We start from the raw sequence: 7,803 nt of genomic DNA, 5'->3' as shown, positions 1-7,803 counted from the left end.
TAGAGCTACAAGGAGATTATGTTGAAAAATAAAAAAAAATTTACCCAAAAAAAATTGTTTTTATACTTCATTCTAAGGACTTATTGAACTACCCTCGTATTATCTTCTTTTCATTTTTTTTTGTACAAATCGGTGAATATTTGTGGCCTCTACGTTATTTTAAACCAAAAAAGTCCTTTTTCCCCACTGTGTGGCCCTCCTTTAGGTATGGAACCAAAAACTTATCTTTCATTTATTTTTCAAATACATTAACATAATTGAGAACCTTTGAAATACTGTGAAATAGATGAATGAAAAAATTTTATTTTTGATTTTCCATTATTTTTTATGCTGTCAAAATTTGAATTTTCAATTTTTGAATACTTACTTAATTTTTGAATTTTTATCCAAAATAGCTGGATAACGAACTTAACCTTTATTTTCTAAAACTCAGAGAGTGTGCCGAAAGCCAATCGAATAGATTAAATTTTTCAAAAGTTATCTTGCCCACACCCTGACATACATACATACAGACAGGCATATATATTCGTAAAAACCTGTTTTTCGGATTCTGGGGGTCTTAAAACGTGAACATTTGACAAAAACAGGGGGGGGGGGGGGGGGGGCGCTCAAATTTTATACAAATCTAATACCTTATCTGATGAGAATGTAAAAAATTAATTCATAAACAAAATAATAAAAATATTAAAATATATATTAAATTAAATATATTAATTAATATTTAAATATTTATTTATACTAAACGAAATAGTTAAATTTTTAGGCAGAAAAATTTATAAACTAAAAACAGGAATTTTCAACAATAAATGTAATAGATGATATTTCAACCGAAAAAAAAGATTGTGAATAGAAATTAAAAACAGTTGGATTTATCCAACAAAAACGAATTTTCATAAAAATAATTAAATTTTCTATTAAATTCTTAAATTCAGAACTGCAAATATGAATTTTCTACAGAACATTTAAATTTCCAACGAGAAAATTAACTAACTACCAAAAAATATTAGATTTTATCCAGAAGGTTACAATTTTTACTACAAAAGGTGAAAGTTTTACAGTACGAGATGATATTTTAAACCAAAAAAATAAATATTCAACAAAATAGTAGAATTTTTAATTTAGAAAAATCGTTACTCAAGAAAAATAAATTTCAATAAATTTGTTGGATTTTCAAGTCAAAAAGACGATTTTTCACAAAACAGTTAAATTTTCAACCACGAAGTATGACTTTTTTTAAAAATTGTTGAATTCTCAAGAAAATAATTTAATTTTGAACGAAAAAATGAAAATTTTAAACGAAAGTACTATCCTATTCCTAGCGATTGAGTTACAGCGATCGTGCCGAATTCGAGTGGAGTTCATTTATGTTTTTTTTACATTTGTTTAATCTTTAAACATTGTAATTATTCAAACAATTTTTATAATTGACTATTTTTTAAAGAATACGTTTAATTTATTATGTTGCTTTGTAAATTTACAAGAACTATTAATTATTTAAACACTATTAATTTAAAAATGAGGAATTTGACCTTTTTTCTACGAGTCAATTTGTTCACGCAGTCAACCAACTCTTTTCTATGCTGCTTTTCAAATGTACAAGAACTATTAATTATTTTGAGAATTTCAATTTAAGAAATAAGAGTTTAACCGTTTTATAACAATTCAATTTATTTACTGAGTCCACTAAGAATGTCTATCGGATGATTCTTTTCTATGGTGCTTTTTAAATTTACAAGAACTATTAATTATTTAAACAATTTTAATACAAAATTAAAACTTTGGCCTTTATTCTGCGAGTCAATTTGTTTTCGAAATCAACTAAATTGTCTATCGGATGACTATTTTCTATGTTACTTTTCAAATTTACAAGAACTATTAATTATTAAAAAAATTGTATTAAGTAAAAAGTTTGGCCTTTCTCCTACGCGTTAATTTGTTTTCGAAACGAACTAAAAAGGCCCATTCGATGCCTTTTTTTATTTTGCTTCGTAAATTTACAAGAACAATTAATTATTGAAACAATTTAAATTGAAAAATCAAGAGTCTGGCTTTCTTTCTACGAGTAGGCTCCATTTTTTAACATAATTAACTAAGAATATTTGTTTGCTTATTTTTTTCTATGATACTTTGAAAATGTACAATTATTAATTATTTAAAAAATGGCTTTCAACAGATTTATAGCTCGGCAATTTTTCTAGGAAGAGGCATAATTTGTTTACAGGGTGAACTGAGAATATCTTTCGATGATCATTTCCTACCATACTTTGTAAATTTATAATAATTGTTAATAATTTAAACAATATTCATAAACATTATGAGAGTAAGGGTATTTTTTAATTAATAAATACAATTTATTTATGAAGTTAACTAAGATTTTCCTTGCGATAACTCTTTCCTAAGTTATTTTTTAAATTTACCAGAATTATTGATTATTTAAAGAACTTTAATGAAAAACTCAGAATTTGTCTATTTTTCAACGAAAAGGATAAGTTTTTTTTACAAATTTAACTAAGAACGTCTTGCCGATTAATTATAATAATCAACTTTTCATGATTTATTATTTAAACTACTTTCATGAGCAAATTTAGAGTTTGGGATCAACAAATCAACAAAAATTGTATTTCCTATCACTTTTTCCTACGATACTTTGCAAATTAATACTAATGATTTATTATTCAAATAGATTTCATAAACTAATTCAGAACTTAACTGTTTTTTAGATTTTGAACTATTTGAACATTTTAAACAAATTAATTTTTATTAGAAAATGTATGCACCATACATTTAATAAGAATTAAAAAAGAAAATAAAACTTTATAATGGTAAAAACTTTTATTTTCATTAGTTTCAGTAATGATTTCTTTTCATTAATTTCTTCCAGTAATTTCCTAATCTCTTCAGTTGAATATTTTGCTTTATCAAGATTTTCTGTAGTATATTTTCTCTTCGAATATAGTTCTCCATATATTTTACAGTGATTAATCACTCAATCGAACATACAGCGTGGACACGCTGGGGCTTACTTACATGGCGAGTTGAATGCTACCCGAATTGCACAACAGCAGGGGAGAAGCCATTGTACAGGGGTGTTTTCATATTTCGCGCCTTTAAAGTTGCATTCGGATCGGCCATTCGGCCAAGCCCGTGCATCTTCGAATCAAGCTTATGATAGTTTCCCATGATTGCCTTCGAAACTTTAAACGGATACAAGTGTCAAAACAATATAGGTTATGTTATATAGTAATTAAAAATAATAAAAGTGTTTAATTAATAATGAAGTGAGATGTGTGAACTGAGAAGTAAACGCCATTTTTTTTCTGTGCCAATAACACTACAGAATGGCTGCTAAGTGACAAATACCATGAAATAGTAATAATATTCTGTGCTTCCAGTGAGCGAAGAGTGAATGGCGTTTAACGCTTATTTTTACTGCATAAAAAAGGAATGTTATGAATAGACAGGATATGTTTCAAATAAAGTGAATGAAATATTACATGCGTAAACTTTAAATTAACATTGCCTACATTCACTGACAGCGATTAGGGAAAACAGGTGAATCTGAACATAACCGTTTGAAGTTTCGAAAGCAACCATGGAAACTATCATAAAATTGCTCCGAAGATGCACGGACTTGGCCGAATGGCCGATCCGAATGCAACTTTAAAGGCGCGAAATATGAAAATACCCCTTTGTAATGGCTTCTCCCCTGCTGTTGTGCAATTCGGGTAGCATTCAACTCGCCATGTATGTAAGCCCCAGCTTGTCCACCCTGCATAACCAGTATTATTATTATTATTATTATTATTATTTAACTTTTACTCGGGTAAACCCGGTTATACATCATAGTCACGGACTAAGTCAAGTGACTGACGGGATTAGAATGTTAGAACTACCATCTGCCACTCCACGGGTTTTTAGTCGCTCGCTTCCTGATGGTCAAGACAGGTTCTTATAGTGCGACATTTGTTTCATAAGACCGCCTTCTGAGCTGCTGCCAATAACCTACTGACTCCTAAATGTTCAAGATATTCAGTGCATCTTGCGTGCACATTGCCTGTAGCCGAAATCACAATGGGATAAATAGATGCATGTTTCACATTCCTCCATATGGTCTTTACTTCATGCTTTGACTCGCTATACTTGTGGATCTTAGTTGTATAGGTTGACTGCAAATTTCGGTTAAGCTGACAAGCAATGTCGATGATGTAGACTCTTTCACCTTTTTTTTCTCGCATCACGATGTCAGGTCAATTGGCCTGGATGTGATGATTCGTTTGGATAGTTACATCCCAATATAAGATGTAATCTTCGCTTTCTAAAACGGGCATTGGAATGTGTCCATAGAAAGGCATCCATTATTTTAAGAGGCTTAGGTTTAGGTCAAGTTGTTGATGTATAATGCCCGCTACATCATTATGTCTGTGCGTATATTCTCTCTGAAACATTACGCGATAGCCATAAATAGTGTCCTCGATGGATTCGTTGGTATCTGCACATAATCGGCACCGGTCAACCACGTCTTGATGTAACACATGTTTGCGATCATTTTTGGCGCTGAAAACCTTGTCCTGTATCACAATAACGAATCCTTCCGTCTCTAGATACAGAACACCCTTTCTTAGCCAAATATTAGATGCCTCACTATTCACTTCATTTTGATCTAACATGTTGTGGTGCTCGCCATGGATGGCTTTCTGCCTCCATTGTATTTCTAATTCCTCTATGGTTTCTGCCCTGATATTCAAGGCCCCATCTGAGGATAAATTTAAGGGAGTGTAGTCAAGATCCGCTTGACAGATGGTACTGTAAAGAGCAACATTTCGTTTGCTGTAAAATTAATCTCGCAACTGTATAACATGTGACTCACACAGTTTTTTGACATCCACAACGCCCCTACCCCCTAAATGTCATGGTAGAACTACCCTTTCAATCGCTGAATTTTTGTGGTGCATTCGGTGCTTTGTCATTTCTACGCGGACAATTCTGTTAACTTTTCAAGGTCGGTGTTACACCATTTTATAAGCTCGAAGGAGTACGTGAGGACAGGAATGTCATATGTGTTGATTGCACTGATTTTGTTTGCCGAGTTGAGAAAACTCTTCATAATTAATCTGTGTCTTGTAGTGAAGGCAGTCGTTAGGCTTGTTTTAACTATCGTATGCTGAATACCTTTAAATTCGAGAATACCCACATATTTATATGATTCGCCTGCAGCCATTTCCTCGATGTTATTTTCGAACTCGTTCTCTGACTCTGCGGTCCTTAATTCTCCTCTGATTAAATGCACTGTTCTACATTTATCTAGCCCGAACTCCATGTGAATATCATTGGAAAACTGCTTTGTGACATTGAATCACTTGCTGCAGTTTCTGGACTGAACTAGCGTACAGCTTCAGGTCATCCATGTAAAGAAGATGGGTCACTTGATGACCATCCTCATTATCATGAATTCTGAACCTATGAGACATGCTGTTTAGTGTTTATGTCAATGGATTCAACGCTAAACAGAACGATATTGCGCTGAAGGAGTCTCCTTGAAATATGGTATACCGGTGGTAAAGCGTATTGATCTAGTTATCCTCGGTTGTCCATGATCAAGATACTTGATTCTTGTACCCCGTAGCCTCATCGCATGGCTTACGAGCTTGAGTCATGGCAACAGTGTCTATAGTGACTAGATCTTTACAGCCTCGCGAGTTTTTACAACATCCTTTTTGTTCTTTTGTAAGAATGTCGTTCTCGTCGCAATGAGAATATACCTTATCTGCAATGATAGCTGTAAGACATTTAAAAATTGTTGAAAGACAGGCTATCGGTCGAAAGTCAGATGGATTTTGAGCGTCTGGGTTTTCTTTATACATATACGTAGTACCCTGGAGCATAAAGTCTGGCATCAGAACTGGGTGTTCAATGATCTTCTGAAAACACCTTGCTAACGCAAGATGCACACTCGTCAGGTACTTGTACCAGAAGTTGTGCACCATGTCAGGACCTGGAGCTTTCCATTTACTTGCCTTTTCAAGACCGCTAAAACATCAAAAGCTGTGATGTTTGTCAGTTACATTTAAGGGCTATTGCTTGCCCTTGCTTCCTCTAGTTTGCACTACGCAGTGTCCAAATTGAATCTGTTTATTTTTCCCCAAACATCCGACCAGTTGTTAGTCATATCTTCCAATTGAAAGACTTCGGTGCCTTGCTGGTTATTTGGCTTTACTCTCAGTTTAAGATAGAACCTTCTTTCATCTGTCTGAAAGTTTTGATTTTGTTGCCTCCGTGCACTACTTTTCTTAAACCAACGCAAGCTGGAAGTAAGAACATAAATTCTCTGTCGTTGAGAGTCTAAAATTTCATCCAATATTGCTGGTGTTAATGTATTGATGTGACGAGGGTGGATGATTTTAGTAACATGGTTTATCAGTTTTCTGGTTCTAATTCCTTTTTTACATTGAGTTAATCGATCCAATTTGCACTTTTCTTTGCTGACATCCATATCAAACCTGATCTTACATGGTCGATCTCGATCCCCTGCTGGGACAAAAACTGCATTTCCAGGCCTAGTTTTCCTGCCCAACGTTCTAACGGTTGCCACAGCTGCACAGTATACAAGATTTTTCACCTCTAATACAGTTTGTGCTACGTTCAAATACGTAGGTAAAACCTTGCTGTTGAGATATGCTATTAGTGCACGCAGATTATTTGTGATGTTCATTTTGGGCAGAGAATGCTTTAGTGTTGGTTCTACATATCTGAACTCTAGTAAATCAAGTGATCTGAAGAGAGCAGTGTGCCCCGACATATTGGACAAAGCCTGGTTTTTTACCCCATCATTGACGGACTGGGTTGCAGTCAAGTACACGATGGGGGGACCTACAGCTTAAGGTAGGTTCCGAACCAACAGAACCTCGGTGAAGGTACATAGAAAAATTTACAGAGGTACTGGCTCAGGGATCGAACCCTGGATAATGCGACTACATATGAGTTTATTCGAATTACTCGCAGTTGCCTAAACATTTGACCAGATGAGAGGAAAACTGCAGAAAAACACCTCCCGAGTTTAACTGGGTTTTCAAAATTTGACTACACAACCCGGTTGTACGTCTTGTCTTAGATGGTCACCCATCCAACGGCTAGGGGCGTTCGAAATGGCTTGAAATTTGGACTCTTCTCAAGTCGAGATCATTTACTATGTATTTCTATGAAAATTTGTACGCGCCGAGATTTTAGATGTTTTTTCCAAATTTGCATAAAAATGTTTAGTGTTGCGCAATAATTTATGCTGCATCTTGAGAGGGTAGCCGTGCGAAGCTGTGTACAAATAAAAGTTATTAAAGCAAAAATGAAAATCGCGGTATCATATCAAACTTCATTTACAAATAAAATAAGTGTGAGTAAACCCGTGGGTCGCGCGTGAATGAGCTTCTAGTTTATATTATTTGTGGTCTCTGAAGTGAGTCAAAGGCCTGTAGATTAATTAATTTCGACATCAAAAGGACCTGAATTCTTTGATTAGAATGGCTACCCTGTTTAAGTAATCAATTGAGTGTTATTTTAATAGATATAACGGAATTCGTTAGATTTTAAACGATTCTTAAGGCCATGTGACGAGTGGGTCACGTTACCAGATTCCTACCTTCACCTCACTTTTTTTATTTCCCAATTTATTTTCACACGAAGCGCCATATCGAGTTGAAAATTTCGGATAAGAAATAAGAAGCACTAAGAAAGGCGGGTATGTTTCTAAATTTCAATAATTATGAAAAAAGCAAAAAAAGTTATATACAACAAAAAACTTTTTTTTATAAT

Source organism: Belonocnema kinseyi, chromosome 1, assembly GCF_010883055.1.
Source record: "Belonocnema kinseyi isolate 2016_QV_RU_SX_M_011 chromosome 1, B_treatae_v1, whole genome shotgun sequence".
Lineage (NCBI taxonomy): Eukaryota > Metazoa > Arthropoda > Insecta > Hymenoptera > Cynipidae > Belonocnema > Belonocnema kinseyi.
The sequence above is the reverse complement of the archived record's forward strand: the minus strand, read 5'-3'. Positions refer to the sequence as shown.